Source organism: Procambarus clarkii, chromosome 13 (genome assembly GCF_040958095.1).
Source record: "Procambarus clarkii isolate CNS0578487 chromosome 13, FALCON_Pclarkii_2.0, whole genome shotgun sequence".
NCBI classification, from domain to species: Eukaryota; Metazoa; Arthropoda; class Malacostraca; order Decapoda; family Cambaridae; genus Procambarus; species Procambarus clarkii.
The window spans coordinates 24,340,158-24,355,885 of NC_091162.1; the positions used below are offsets into that span (position 1 = coordinate 24,340,158).

The 15,728-nt window shown below is 39.8% G+C and overlaps 2 protein-coding genes across 6 annotated transcripts in view; one reads left to right on the forward strand and one right to left on the reverse strand.

The window, feature by feature from the left end:
- Positions 1-5,137, reverse strand: part of Sugb (Sugar baby) — a 94,712-nt gene extending 89,575 nt beyond the window's left edge. Inside the window, exons 1-2 of the mRNA XM_045740790.2 lie at positions 4,815-5,137; positions 4,461-4,565 (exon numbers count right to left, since the gene is read on the reverse strand). The gene's annotated coding sequence lies outside the window, so the exon portion shown is untranslated. The remainder of the gene's footprint in view (positions 1-4,460; positions 4,566-4,814) is intronic.
- Positions 1-15,728, forward strand: part of LOC123757091 (cartilage acidic protein 1) — a 293,121-nt gene that overhangs the window by 64,517 nt on the left and 212,876 nt on the right. For 2 of the 5 annotated variants that reach the window (XM_069323799.1, XM_069323803.1), the window contains exon 1: positions 6,433-6,584. The exons of 1 other annotated variant lie outside the window; for it this stretch is intronic. The gene's annotated coding sequence lies outside the window, so the exon portion shown is untranslated. Of the gene's footprint in view, positions 1-6,244; positions 6,267-6,432; positions 6,585-6,662; positions 6,776-15,728 lie in introns of those variants that run through there. 2 more of the 5 variants (XM_069323802.1, XM_069323800.1) reach the window with 2 other exon arrangements.

Genomic DNA, 15,728 nt, shown 5'->3' on the forward strand with positions numbered 1-15,728 from the left:
TGTGGTCCTTCATACAGAATAGGGTAACAGCACATTGCTGTGTATACCTAATCTTTTTAATAAAAAAAAAAAAATCAGTAATAAAGATTTTAAATTATAGTTTGTATTATTACAAATACAGTACTGTATTATCCTTATTAAATCATGCTAACCATGGACCATTAAGATCTCATGTTGATATGTAATAGTCATATTTCTTTTGAACTGTTAATCTATGCTAATCATTTTTGAATCATTCATTAAATTGTGCATCATGTCTCAATTTTTCACTTCCTTGGATATATTGTACAGTACAAAAGATAGGATTAAAATAAACCAGTAATATTTTCATTATATTTTTTTATTTAAATAACTGCATCAATATTTTTACAGCTGACAGGATTTGTTTTACCATACAGGTGCATTATTTGTTAAAAAAAAATAGGTTTATTGTTACACACAATGGTGCTACATAGCCTTCCCAGCTTGGTGCCTTCTTTTAACACTTACTGATTAATAAATAAATAATAAATAAATTTTATTCAGGAAAAGTACATATAGTTGATTTACAAATATAATGTTGGATTTATAGACAGCTAGTACATACAATACCTAAAGCCGCTAATACTCATAGCATTTCGGGCAAGGCGTGGGGGGAAAACACTTCGACTAAAACTTAATAGTAATCGGGATTAGGTATAAATTGTGTTGAAAGAAGGAATGAAAAATAAAAAAGGGGGGGTAACATAGCAGAAATCAGCAATTGTACACATTGGTAAACAGCATTGTTTAAAAAATAGCAAGACATGGGTTGACATTTAGGGAATAAGTTAGGTTACATGGAGTTAATTAGGCAGTACTTGGTTTTACTCTTAAACTGGTTGAGAGAGGTACAGCCTTTGACATGATTCGGGAGGTCATTCCACATTCTGGGTCCCTTGATTTGTAGAGCACTTCTAGTTTGGTTACACACAGCCAAATTGTGTAACAGGAAGAGGTCTTGGGCACAAATTTGTTCCATGCTAAATGTAGAGGAATCAGCTGAGTATTCCTCAAATAAAATAAGTTGCCTCAGCTTATAAGGTAAATAAAATAAGCATTTCTCAAATAAGTAGCTGCCTCACCTCACTGCCTTACTGCTACATAGCCTTCCCGGCATGGTGCCTTCTTTTAACAATTACTTGTTCCACACCCAAGTTGAGTGACAGGAAGAGGTCTTGGACCCCTACTTCCCTCTCTCTTTTTTAATAGTCCGTATAGTCATAATTATAGCTTTAAGTATTCAATGAATAGTTTTTGACATTTTTGCCCTTCTCCTTACCTAACATCATTTGTGTAGCATATTTTTATTTTATGTCTCGCCCAGATTTAATCTCAAAATAAAACCAAACTAAATAAATTAGAAATGGGTATGTATAGCTAAGGTACACCCTTACTACTAGGTGAACAGGGGCATTTGACGATAGTAAATGCTCCCATCATGCAGGTCTCATCACCTTCTCTCATATTTCATGTTCACAAGTGTTTATTTACTTAATAACTACGGGTATAATATCTTGCTATTATAAAACTAATTCTAATATCATAAAAGACATATTTACTCAAAGTTTCAAGCAGAGAATGCATATATAACTAACACGAAGGACTCCTCTTCACGAGATTCAATTTTTATAATCTTTTGTTTATGTTCCAAAACCTTAAAATCTATCCCAGTGTTATGTAGTAGAGAAAAATTGAGTTATATCCAGTTTACGTAAAGCTACGAGTGGTCGAAACCACACTTAGATCCCGAACCAAACTTACGAAGGTTTTTCCACTTAGTGTAGCTACCTGAATACCGACGTAGCCGCCACGAAGGTGCTAAGAAGGAAAACATTTGTAGCTAAAAGAAAAACCTTCATAAGTACCTTCCTGAATCTGGCCCCTGTGTTACAGTAGCTCTAGTGTTACAAGGGCCAGTGTTACAGTAGCTCTAGTGTTACAAGGGCCAGTGTTACAGTAGCTCTAGTGTTACAAGGGCCAGTGTTACAGTAGCTCTAGTGTTACAAGGGCAAGTGTTACAGTAGCTCTAGTGTTACAAGGGCCAGTGTTACAGTAGCTCTAGTGTTGCAAGGGCCAGTGTTACAGTAGCTCTAGTGTTACAAGGGCTTGTGTTACAGTAGATCTAGTGTTACAAGGGCCTGTGTTACAGTAGCTCTAGTGTTACAAGGGCCATGGGTTATAGTAGCTCTAGTATTATAAGGGTCAGTGTTACAAGAGCCAGTGTTACAAGAGCCAGTGTTACAAGGGCCAGTGTTACAGTAGCTCTTATGTTACAAGGGCTAGTGTTACAAGGGCCAGTGTTACAGTAGCTCTTATGTTACAAGGGCTAGTGTTACAAGAGCCAGTGTTACAGTAGCTCTAGTGTTACAAGGGCCAGTGTTACATTAGCTCTAGTGTTACAAGGGCCATGGGTTATAGTAGCTCTAGTATTATAAGGGTCAGTGTTACAAGAGCCAGTGTTACAAGGGCCAGTGTTACAGTAGCTCTTATGTTACAAGGGCTAGTGTTACAAGGGCCAGTGTTACAGTAGCTCTTATGTTACAAGGGCTAGTGTTACAAGAGCCAGTGTTACAGTAGCTCTAGTGTTACAAGGGCCAGTGTTACAGTAGCTCTAGTGTTACAAGGGCCAGTGTTACAGTAGCTCTAGTGTTATAAGGGCCTGTGTTACAGTAGATCTAGTGTTACAAGGGCCTGTGTTACAGTAGATCTAGTGTTACAAGAGCCAGTATTATGGTAGCTCTAGTTTTACAAGGGCCAGTGTTACAGTAGCTCTAGTCTTACAAGGGCCAGTGTTACAGTAGCTCTAGTGTTACAAGGGCCATTGTTACAGTAGCTCTAGTATTATAAGGGTCAATGTTACAAGAGCCAGTGTTACAAGAGCCAGTGTTACAGTAGCTCTTATGTTACAAGGGCTAGTGTTACAGTAGCTCTAGTGTTACAAGGGCTAGTGTTACAGTAGCTCTAGTGTTACAAGGGCCAGTGTTACAGTAGCTCTAGTGTTACAAGGGCCAGTGTTACAGTAGCTCTAGTGTTACAAGGGCCAGTGTTACAGTAGCTCTAGTGTTACAAGGGCCAGTGTTACAGTAGATCTAGTGTTACAAGGGCCAGTGTTACAGTAGCTCTAGTGTTACAAGGGCCACTGTTACAGTAGCTCTAGTGTTACTAGGGCCCGTGTTACAGTAGATCTAGTGTTACAAGGGCCAGTATTACGGTAGCTCTAGTTTTACAAGGGCCAGTGTTACAGTAGCTCTAGTATTATAAAGGTCAGTGTTACAAGGGCCAGTGTTACAGTAGCTCTTATGTTACAAGGGCTAGTGTTACAAGGGCCAGTGTTACAGTAGCTCTAGTGTTACAGTAGCTCTAGTGTTACAAGGGCCAGTGTTACAAGAGCCAGTGTTACAGTAGCTCTAGTGGTACAAGGGCCAGTGTTACATTAGCTCTAGTGTTACAAGGGCCAGTGTTACAGTAGCTCTAGTGTTACAAGGGCCAGTGTTACAGTAGCTCTAGTGTTACAAAAGCCTGTGTTATAGTAGCTCTAGTGTTACAAGGGCCAGTGTTACAAAAGCCTGTGTTACAGTAGCTCTAGTGTTACAAGGGCCAGTATTACGGCAGCTCTAGTTTAACAAGTGCCAGTGTTACAGTAGTTCTAGTTTAACAAGCGCCTGTGTTACAGTAGCTCTAGTGTTACAAGGCCAGTGTTACAGTAGCTCTAGTGTTACAAGGGCTAGTGTTACAAGAGCCAGTGTTACAAGGGTGTGTTACAGTAGCTCTAATGTTACAAGGGCCAGTGTTACAGTAGCTCTAGTGTTACAAGGGCCAGTGTTACAGTAGCTCTAGTGTTACAAGGGTCAGTGTTACAGTAGGTCTAATGTTACAAGGGCCAGTGTTACAGTAGCTCTAGTGTTACAAGGGTCAGTGTTACAGTAGCTCTAATGTTACAAGGGCCAGTGTTACAGTAGCTCTAATGTTACAAGGGCCAGTGTTACAGTAGCTCTAGTGTTACAAGGGCCAGTGTTACAGTAGCTCTAGTGTTACAATGGCCAGTGTTACAGTAGCTCTAGTGTTACAAGGGCCAGTGTTACCATAGCTCTAGTGTTACAATAGCTTTAATGTTACAAGGGCCAGTGTTACAGTAGCTCTAGTGTAACAAGGGCCAGTGTTACAGTAGCTCTAGTGTTACAAGGGCCAGTGTTACCGTAGCTCTAGTGTTACAATAGCTTTAATGTTACAAGGGCCAGTGTTACAGTAGCTCTAGTTTTACAAGGGCCAGTGTTACAGTAGCTCTAGTGTTACAAGGGCCAGTGTTACAGTAGCTCTAGTGTTACAATGGCCAGTGTTACAGTAGCTCTAGTTTTACAAGGGCCAGTGTTACAGTATCTAATATTACAAGGGCCAGTGTTACAGTAGCTCTAGTGTTAAAAGGGCCAGTATTACAGTACCTTCAGGATTACAGTAGCTCCAGTATTACAGCAATTCTAGTGTTACTGTAGCCAGTACAGTAGCTGTAGCGTTGCAGGAGCTCTGAGATATGACATCTGCTGTACCTGGAAACATGAAATCAAATCAAATGTTTATTCAGGTAAAGTACATACATACAAGGTGAGATACAAACATTGCTGGAGTTATAGATAGTGCTAGTACATACAACAGCCTAAAGCCACTATTACGCAAAGCGTTTCGGGCAGAACACATGTTACATCATTGACCATGCAGCCACGTGTATAACTTTTTAATCAAACTGTAACCGTTATCCACAAATACATAACTGCCCCCACAGAGTGAGGAGCACACACCTGGCGAGGTGAGGGGCCAGTCAGGTGTGTGGCGCGAGGGCTGGGACACCACCAGGTGTGGGAAACGTTGGCCCGGGAGATGAACGTTGTGGCGGCGTCCAGCGGCCGCTCTCACTGCCCTTCTCTACCTCCTCTTACCACTCCTCCTCCTCCTCTTAGCCTCATTCTCACGCCTTATTACTCTCTCACGTAGGCAAATGTGGAAAGAAAGGCAGGTTTCCAAGTTTAAAGGAGTATTTTACGAGGTCCAGATTAGTTGCGTAATTTAATTGAAGTGGTGAATGCGGCAGCACTTAGCAGTGATCTATGTAAACATAACCTGGGCCAGCAGCTCGACTACCCATCCAACACGTTGCTATACGCACATACATTTCTTATACCACTATATACAATTTCAAATTTAGGATGGGTAAATTTATTTTTATTTTATATTATATCTAAGAAGAAGAATTTGCCAAATTTAAGCTAGCATGAGGATGAAACTGTACATAAAATTATTCAAATATTTTCTTTACTCCCTACAACATCAAATAGGACTATTTATTTATTTTAACTATGAAACGTGTTTATAGATATATAAATACTTGTCTCATCCAACCTATGCATATATTGTTATATAATTCTGAGATAAGAGTTGAAACATGTTCCATGATCTCAATTGGCTCATGGTGTAGGAGAGCCATCCCTACTCCCTACTGTAACAATCCCTGTACTCACCTACTTGTATTATCCTATTGACTGTTTCTTCCTGCTGTTAGTAGGTCGAGAGTATTCCCTTCCTATACCTCATGATAACCCTTATCCCACCAGTTGTCCCTGGAAACACCCAGATTGCAATAAGTGCTAGATGAACCAGGGCGAACCTAAATTTACTTCAATTTACCTGATAGCCACCATTTATGGGGCGTTTGGGTGAAACAAACACCATAGGCGATATAACCTGTTTTTTCATTTTAAATATTAGTAATAAAATATTTGCAACTGCAAGTTGCATGGAGTTTTTTGCAACTGAAGCTGTTGAAATTTTTTCAGCTTCGCGGTTGCTAGTAAGTTGCATCCGCACTTGTTATTGCAACTGCGAGTTGCCGCCTATGTTGTGCTGTGCAGGGTATATACTTGTATACCTATTGTACGTAAGTAAGGACACATGTACCCGAACATACTAGTACGTCAATCCTGTTGATTGACGGTTGAGGCGGGACCCAAGAGCCACAGCTCAACTCCCGCAAGCACAATTAGGTGAGTACGTAAATAAAGTATACCAGGTTAGAGAGTTCATCCCAGAATTATCAATGGTACACTTTTTTATATTTTTATTTATATACACAAGAGTTCTTACATTCGTGTACAGCCACTAGCACGCATATCGTTTAAAAAAAGGTCCTTAAATTAATCCTGTGGTCACCGGAATACGACCCGCCATATCGTACTCATTTCAATGTTGGGTAAACGGTAATTTTAATAACTATATGCATGTTAAGTAGAAGATTTTAACTGTTACTAGCATTATATTGTGGCATTAATATTGAGCAATTATATATACGAAACGTACAAATTTTGTATCTGAATTAGTAACTATCTTTGTGTGGGAGCTGAGCTATGTACCAAGTGTCTTGTATCCTTAAAGGTTCGGGCCCTAGGGAAATCTTGGACATTTTGCCCAGCTTTTCTTGGGATTTATTTTATGCATTACCAACATGGACACCTTATAGTATCGTCGGCTCTGGATGCCACAGCTAAATTAATATCCTCACGTTCTACATAGTTAAGGTAATATTTTCGGCACTAGGAATTAGTACCTGTATCACTAGGAGACTTCTCGCAATGTTGGCCTTTGAGGACAACGTTGAGAAACACCAATTTTGAGCTTTTCGTTGCTCTCTTGGTGGGTCGAGCCTGGCGACGTCTGGCCCAACGTTCTTAGATTTAGATTTTGATTTAGATTTTTTATTCAGCTAAAGGTACATACATTGAGTTACATAATGTTGGATTTAAAGATAGAGATAGTACATACAATACCTAAAGCCACTAATACGCATAGCCGGTCCGTCTAATTACCGCAAGCTTCCACAAGCTACACAAGCTTCACTAAGCTTCCTGGCAATGCGTTAGTAATGAATAAATATGATATATTTACTCATTATCATGTTGGTGCTGAATGTACAACACGAAAAAAACATAATTTTAATCTGAAAAAGTATCTTTTTATAAAGAAATTAGACGAAAATAAAGAGCTGGTGACGCCAAATCAAGTCGACGATCCAAGCGTCGGTTAGGATAGGTTAGGTTAGGTCAACCTAACCTAACATATCATATTAATTCATTACTAACGTATTGCCAGGAAGCTTTGTGAAGCTTGTGTAGCTTGTGGTAATTAGACGGACCCCACATAGCGTTTTGGGCAAGGTGTGGGGGTAAAATGCAAATAAAATGGTATTTTCCTGCAATCAGCCTTTTTATGCAGACAAGTATAGACCCAGAACTAAACCTCTTATCCACTATCTATGACAATCATCACTTCAATTATCAAAATTGCAGATATTTTACAGCACATGATGTAAACAATGTATTAACAGATAATCTCAATATCTCTAATCAACTTGAACGTTAGATCCCTAGGTAAACACTTCGATGATGTTAGTGCCTTGATTGAAACTATTGACAACAAATTCTCTTTTATTATACTTACTGATACGTGGTTGAAAGAGGATAATACTCAACTCTTTAACATGCCTAACTACTCGGCAATTCACAACTGTCGTCAAATGCAGAGAGGTGGTGGTACTGCTCTTTACTACCACCAAGAACTAACATGCTTAAAAATAATTAGAACTAGAGACTGCTGTGGGGAGTATATCTTCGCCAGTTTCAGAGTCAAGGGTGCCGAGTCTGTCCTGTCTGTGGGTGCAGTCTTTAGAATTCCTAACACTGATGTGTCTGAATTCAACTCAAACCTTAGAAATCTAATACTAGATAACAGATTGAACAAAAACCATCTAATTATCGCAGGGGACTTTAATATTGACCTCTGCGAGCCTGAACACCCTACTGCTGTTAGCTTCCTCAACTGTATGAATTCCTGCTTCCTCATACCCTTAATCACTAGACCAACTAGAATCACTGATAGTACTGCTACGACTCTAGATCACATCTGGACCAACATAACCTCTCCGCTTACTTCAGGTATAATCACCGATAGCACTACAGACCATTACCCCACATTTCTCTTAACTAACATTAGCAATCCACCTCTAGAGACAAGGGAGTTAAGCTTTAGGCTGCACAATGAAACTGCTATAAACAATTTTATAACTGCTGCTGATAATGTCAACTGGGAGTCCGAGTTAGGTAACATAGGGGACATCAACCTAGCAGTGAAATCTTTTCTACAAACAACTCTTAGCCTTTATAACACCCACTGTCCTATGCTTACAAAACAAGTCACAAGCAAAAGACTTAACAATCCTTGGCTTACAAAGGGAATACTTAAATCCATTAACAAAAAACACGACCTTGAGAAGAAGTATAGGCTAGGAACAGTCTCCAAAGAATTCTCAAAGAATTACTCGTTATTGCTATCTAAAATAATTAGACGAGCCAAAACTAAATACTATGAAGATAAATTTACCCAAATAAAGAGCAACATTAAAAAAACTTGGAGCACAATTTCACAAATATTGGGATCAAAGAAGATTTTAAATAACAAACCAACACTCCTTTCCAATAACGTTGGTCAGCTTTCAGCCTCTGATTCTGCTATTGAGTTCAATAGGTTCTTCTCTTCCATTGGGTCATCCCTTGCAAATGATATTCCATCTTCCTGTACTGATGTTAAGGACTATCTTACAGGTAACTATCCACAGTCTCTGTACCTAAAACCTACTAGTTCCACTGATGTCAATGAAATAATCCTTTCCCTTAAAACCAAGTCTAGTGCCCTCGAGGAGATACCAACTTTAATTTACAAAAAAGCCTCCAGATCTCTAGCCCCTGCTATTGCATTGCTCTTCAACAAGTCACTTGAACTCCAAACCTTTCCTGACATTCTAAAAAAAGCAAGAGTAACCCCTGTCTACAAATGTGGTGATCTCACTGATGTTAACAACTACAGACCTATATCAATCCTGCCTAACTTGTCAAAAATATTCGAAAAGCTAATCTACAAGCAGCTTTACTCTTTTCTAGCCAAACACAATATACTTAGCTCTTGTCAATATGGCTTCAGACCCAAAAAAAGCACTAACGATGCACTTATTAGTATGATTAACTTAATTCACGCAGCTCTTGATAAAAAGGAGTTTCCTGTTGGGTTATTTGTGGACCTGCGTAAGGCTTTTGACACTGTCAACCATCAAAACCTTCTTCTTAAATTACATCATTATGGAGTCAGAGGACACTCCCTGCAATACCTCAAATCTTATCTTACTGACAGGCTCCAGTATGTTTCTGTGAATAATACAATTTCTCCCACCCTACCCATCAACATTGGTGTTCCTCAGGGCAGCATACTTGGCCCTCTCCTCTTTCTCATCTACATTAATGACCTTCCAAATGCCTCCCAACACCTCAAACCAATTCTATTTGCTGACGACACAACCTTCATTTACTCCAGCCCTGACCCCCTTGCTCTAAATGCCACAGTAAATACTGAGCTAGAGAAAGTTCATCTTTGGCTAACTGCCAACAAACTCACCCTTAACATTGACAAAACGTTTTATATTCTGTTTGGCAATAAATCCTCTAATCAGATAAATCTCAAAATAAACAATACCCAAATTTGTAACAAATTAGATGGCAAATTCCTTGGCGTTCTCATCGACCACAAGCTGAATTTCCAGGGTCACATTCTAAATATATCTAAAAAAGTTTAAAAAACTGTTGGCATTCTTTCTAAGATCAGATATTATGTACCCCGCCCTGCCCTGGTTACTCTCTATTACTCCCTCATCTATCCATACCTCAACTATGGTATTTGTGCTTGGGGTTCTACTACCCAAAATCATTTACGTCCTCTTATTACCCAACACAAAGCTGCTATTAGGACAATATCCAACTCTGGCCCCAGACATCACTCGGTACCCTTACTCAAATCTCTGAATATGTTAGATATTAAGTCACTGCACATTCTCTCTTGTGTATTATACATATATAAAACGCTGAACTGTAATGCCAATCCTGACCTCAAAAGCTTCATTGAAGGTTGTAACAGAACCCATGAGCACCACACCAGGAATAAATACAGTTTTGATATTCCTAGAGTACGACTTAATCAAACTAGAAATGCTCTACAAATCAAGGGACCCAGAATGTGGAATGACCTTCCCAACCACGTTAAAGACTGTACCTCTCTCAACCAGTTTAAGATAAAAACTAAACACTACCTAATAAATTCCCTGTAACCCACCTCACTCCTTTATTGTCAACCCATGTCTGTTATTTTATTTTATTATTATTATTTTTTTTAATCAACACTGTTTGTCAACCTATTGTATTTGTGCTGCTTTTTCAGTCATGTTCCTCCTTTTTTTTATCTTTATTTGTATTTGTTTTCAACACTTTTTATTCTTTATGCTCAATTAGTATTAAGTTCTAGATATTAATGTTTTTCTTGCCCGAAACGCATTGCGTAATAGTGGCTTTAGGCATTGTATGTACTAGCTCTATCTATATATCAATCCATTAATGTAACATCACTTGTATGTATGTACCTTACCTGAATAAACATATTTATATTTATATTTATTTATAAAACACTTAGACTAAAACTTAATAATAATTGAGTTTAAAGTATAAATTATGTTAAAAAATAAAATAAAAATAAAGGGGGGGAACAAGACAATAGCAATTATACAAGTTGGTCAACAAACAGCATTGATTATAAAAGTAAGACATGGGTTGACATAGGGGAATGGTAGGTTACATGGAATTTATTAGGTAGTTTATAATCTTTATCTTAAATTGGTTGAGAAAGGTACAGTCTTTGACATGATTGGGAAGGTCATTCCACATTCTGGGTCCTTTGATTTGCAGAGCATTTCTAGTTTGATTAAGTCGTACTCTTGGAATATCAATTAGGTATTTGTTTCAGGTGTGGTACCCATGAGTTCTGTTACAACCTTCTAAGACCCTTTTAAGGATTGACATTATAGTTAATGGTTTTAAATATATAGAGTACACATGAGAGGATGTGCAGTGACTTAATATCTTAACATATTTAGAGATTTAAGTAAGGGTACTGAGTGATGTCTGGGGTCAGAGTTAGATATTGTTCTAATAGCAGCTTTGTGTTGGGTAATTAGAGGACGTAAATGATTTTGTGTAGTAGAACCCCAAGCACAAATACCATTGTTGAGATAAGGACAGATGAGAGAGTAATAGAGCATCACCAGGGCAGGGCGGGGTACATAATATCTGATCTTAGAAAGAATGCCAACAGTTTTTGAAACTTTTTTGCTATACTGTATATAGAATATGTCCCTGGAAATTCAGCTTGTTGTCGATGAGGACACCAAGGAATTTACCATCAACTTTGTTACTAATTTGGATATTGTTTATTCTTAGATTAATTTTATTTGAGGATTTAATACCAAACAAAATATAGAAAGTTTTGTCAATGTTAAGGGTGAGTTTGTTAGCAGTTAGTCAAAGATGGACTTTCCTTAGTTCAGTATTCACTGTGACATTTAGACCAAGAGGGTCAGGACTGGAGAAAATGAAGGTTGTGTCATCAGCAAATAAGATTGGTTTGAGGTGTTGAGAGGCATTTGAAAAAAATTTGGAAGGTCATTAATGTAGATGAGAAAGAGGAGAGGGCCAAGTATGCTGCCCTGTGGAACACCAATGTTTATGGGTAGTGTAGGAGAAATGGAATTACCGGTATTCACAGAAACCTTCTGGAGCCTGTCAGTAAGGTAAGATTGAAGGTATGGCAGGGAGTGACCTCTGACTCCATAATGATGTAATTTAAGAAGAAGGTTTTGGTGGTTGACAGTGTCAAAAGCCTTTTCTAGGTCCACAAATAACCCAACAGGAAACTCATCTTTATCAAGAGCTGTATGTATCAAGTTAATCATACTAATCAGTGCATCGTTAGTGCTTTTATTGGGTCTGAAACCATATTGGCAAGAGCTAAGTATAGGGTCATTCCATGTGAATTCACCAAAGGCCTCCCACTCGACCCTTTCTAAATTTATTTATTTATATACAAGAAGTTACATTGGGGGTTAACAGAGAATATAGAAAATAAGTTGAAGTAACATTCTTGTAAAGCCACTTGCATGCATAGCATTTCGGGCAAGTCCTTAAACTAACAGAAATTTTTTTGATAAATTAACAGTAAAATTGATAACAAATGTTAGCAGGTATTTTACAGCTTTTCTTTACAGGTACAGATAATTTTAAGAAGAATAATTAGAGTAAAATCAACAAAAAATAATAATAATAATAATAATTTTTATTTAGGCAAAGGTACATACATAAAGAGATTTTACAAAGTTTGTTGGCTTTATAGATAAGAGCTAGTACATACAATGCCTAAAGCCACTATTACGCAAAGTGTTTCGGGCAGACAAATGTTTACAGGTAATTGAAGAAATTTTGACACAAAAGCAGATCAGAATAATTAACAATAATAACAATACACAATAAAGAAACAAGGATTACTAGGTACATGAGGATAGCATTTCAGGGTTATACATTGGTTCCCTGAAACATAATATGAGGATCATTTCGAGGAAAAGTTTCAAAATCTAATGAAATTTTGTAATAAAGTATCCCTAGACCCCAAATGAAAATGTGCAAAATATTGGAGCTCAATCTGCTTTGGTTCTTAAATAACAGGTACATATTGAATGGGCTCCCGTCCCGTTAATGTGTAAATAACACAAAAATTACCAACTTTGACCCTTTGTTAAATCATGACTAGTGTCCAGAGAGGTGTGAAATTTGGCATACCGGCCGGGAGCCGGTCGGCCGAGCAGACAGCACACTGGACTTGTGATCCTGGGTTCTATCCCAGGTGACGGCGAGAAACAATGGGCAGAGTTTCTTTCACCCTATGCCCCTGTTACCTAGCAGTAAAATAGGTACCTGGGTGTTAGTCAGCTGTCACGGGCTGCTTCCTAGGGGTGGAGGCCTGGTCGAGGACCGGGCCGCGGGGACACTAAAAGCCCCGAAATCATCTCAAGATAACCTCAAGATAACCAGGGCAACTTTTGGTGTGAAATGCAGCAGTGTAATAAAAAATGTAATTTGGGTAGCCATTCAGCTACCAAACCATGCCAATATCACTGCCAATATATCTCAAAATATCTCTATGTGTCATTCCCAATTTGGTTTTGAATGACACCATTGGATAGAGGAGATTTTTCTGTACAAGAGTAACTTTTATTTAGATTGGGATCTGAATTCCCAGTTCAGCCACAGGACTCTGAAAATGACACTTACATGCGAGGCGTATGTATATTGTAGGCTATTGCAGGCTGTCAAATCCAGAGCATGACAATTTGCAGAAGGCAAATTTATTCATTATTAGTGTAATCCTTGCTTTGGTCCATGGTGGCTGAGCCACTACCAGTCTAAAAGATTGGGAACCCCATCACCTAGGGCCACGCTAGCCACAAGGCTAGCCACGGGTGGGCCACTTTCTCGCAGAGAAAGTACAGCCTGTTAGTTGGGTGTGTGAGAGGTTTCCAAGCCTCATGTGGAGTCTTATCCTAGAATTATCCTCTGCAGTAGCTACTGTGATTGGTCGCAAATCTTTTCGGTTTACGTGGCATTTCTTCTTGAAGGGATTACAGCAAATTTTTTGCAAAAATTCAAATTTCATCAAGAGCAAAGCTTCATGATGGAGGCCATCGACCGGGTCAAGCATCTAGAAAGGTAAGCATTCCAAAACAAACCCCTATTCTGGTGAAAATTGCTACCTAAGCCGAACTAGTTGATAGAACTCTTCAACAGAAAACAAGGAAACTAGTATGACGTCATACGTCACCGCGCCGCTGTCTGCGCAGCTCCCCCCTCCCCGGGAGGGGGAAGGGGGAGCCCCAGACCTCCCACGCCGGCTATCCACCCATCAGTTCTTCGGCTGATGCTATAGGCAATGGTTATTGCTCCGGCTCCAGGGGTTGTTTCAGCACTGTACCTAGAGTGTGGTGTCTGTTTTCTAGGTGGTGCGTGAGCCGGGAGTGATTCTTCAGTACTCGGGCTGCATGCGCCTAGGGATCCCTTCCCTAGGTGCCCTGTAAGTACTGCCCTTGGGGCTTGGGGCCACCTTCCACAAGTTCCTTGGGTCCTGCCCCTGCTTGGCCATTTACTGCTTGGTTTTCGGCCGCTCTTTGTGTGCTCGGTGTTCTGTCTCCCTTGTTCGCCTTAGAGTAAGGGGCAGTGTTTGCACTGGTGGGGCGCGGGGTACTGTGCAGCTTGTCTTTACCAATCATAGCGGCCGGCTCTGTTCCGCTTGGGTACGCTGTCCTCTTGCGGGGTTTTCTTATTCTTTTTGTTTATCTACCTGGTGGGGGGTCTGCCTTCGTTTTTGCCCCTTGTGTCCCTTGTGTTCTGAGTATTTTCTGGTGGTACCCCTGCTTGGTCCTCGTGAGTGTACACGTCCCGGGGGTTCAGCTCTTAGAAAGTTGTTTGGTAGCTTTGGGTGCCGGTTAGCAGTACCCTGCCTGGGATTACCTGAGCGCGAGTCCTCTTATAGTAAACGCTCGGGACCCTGGGAAACCCCTGGGGGCGCGCGGGTCCGATGGATGTGACCCCAGAGTCCCCCCTCGCTTCCAGCGAGTTTGAGGGTTGCTCTCACCTTTTGTCTCTGGGTGACTCTCTGTTTTGCCTCCGTCTGCTGCCTGTGGGGTCGGTGACACCTTCGACCTGGAGTCCTGCGAGTTTGGTTGCTCGTTGTGGCTCGGTTACCCAGTTGTGCTAACAAAGCGGGTGCGGGCAGCAGGGGCGTTGCACTTGAGCCTTGGTGGTAATTACCTAAGTGTAGTTACAGGATGAGAGCTACGCTCGTGGTGTCCCGTCTTCCCAGCACTCTTTGTCATATAACGCTTTGAAACTACTGACGGTCTTGGCCTTCACCACCTTCTCACTTAACTTGTTCCAACCGTCTACCACTCTATTTGCGAAGGTGAATTTTCTTATATTTCTTCGGCATCTGTGTTTAGCTAGTTTAAATCTATGACCTCTTGTTCTTGAAATTCCAGGTCTCAGGAAGTCTTCCCTGTCGATTTTATCAATTCCTGTAACTATTTTGTATGTAGTGATCATATCACCTCTTTTTCTTCTGTCTTCTAGTTTTGGCATATTTAATGCTTCTAACCTCTCCTCGTAGCTCTTGCCCTTCAGTTCTGGGAGCCACTTAGTAGCATGTCTTTGCACCTTTTCCAGTTTGTTGATGTGCTTCTTAAGATATGGGCACCACACAACAGCTGCATATTCTAGCTTTGGCCTAACAAAAGTCATGAACAATTTCTTTAGTATATCGCCATCCATGTATTTAAATGCAATTCTGAAGTTAGAAAGCATAGCATAGGCTCCTTGCACAATATTCTTTATGTGGTCCTCAGGTGATAGTTTTCTATCTAGAACCACTCCTAGATCTCTTTCTTTATCAGAATTCTTTAAAGATTTCTCACATAATATATAGGTTGTGTGGGGTCTATGTTCTCCTATTCCACATTCCATAACATGACATTTATTAACATTAAATTCCATTTGCCAAGTGGTGCTCCATATACTTATTTTGTCCAGGTCTTCTTGAAGGGCATGACAGTCATCTAAATTTCTTATCCTTCCTATTATCTTAGCATCATCAGCAAACATGTTCATATAATTCTGTATACCAACTGGTAGATCATTTATGTACACAATAAACATCACTGGTGCAAGAACTGAACCCTGTGGTACTCCACT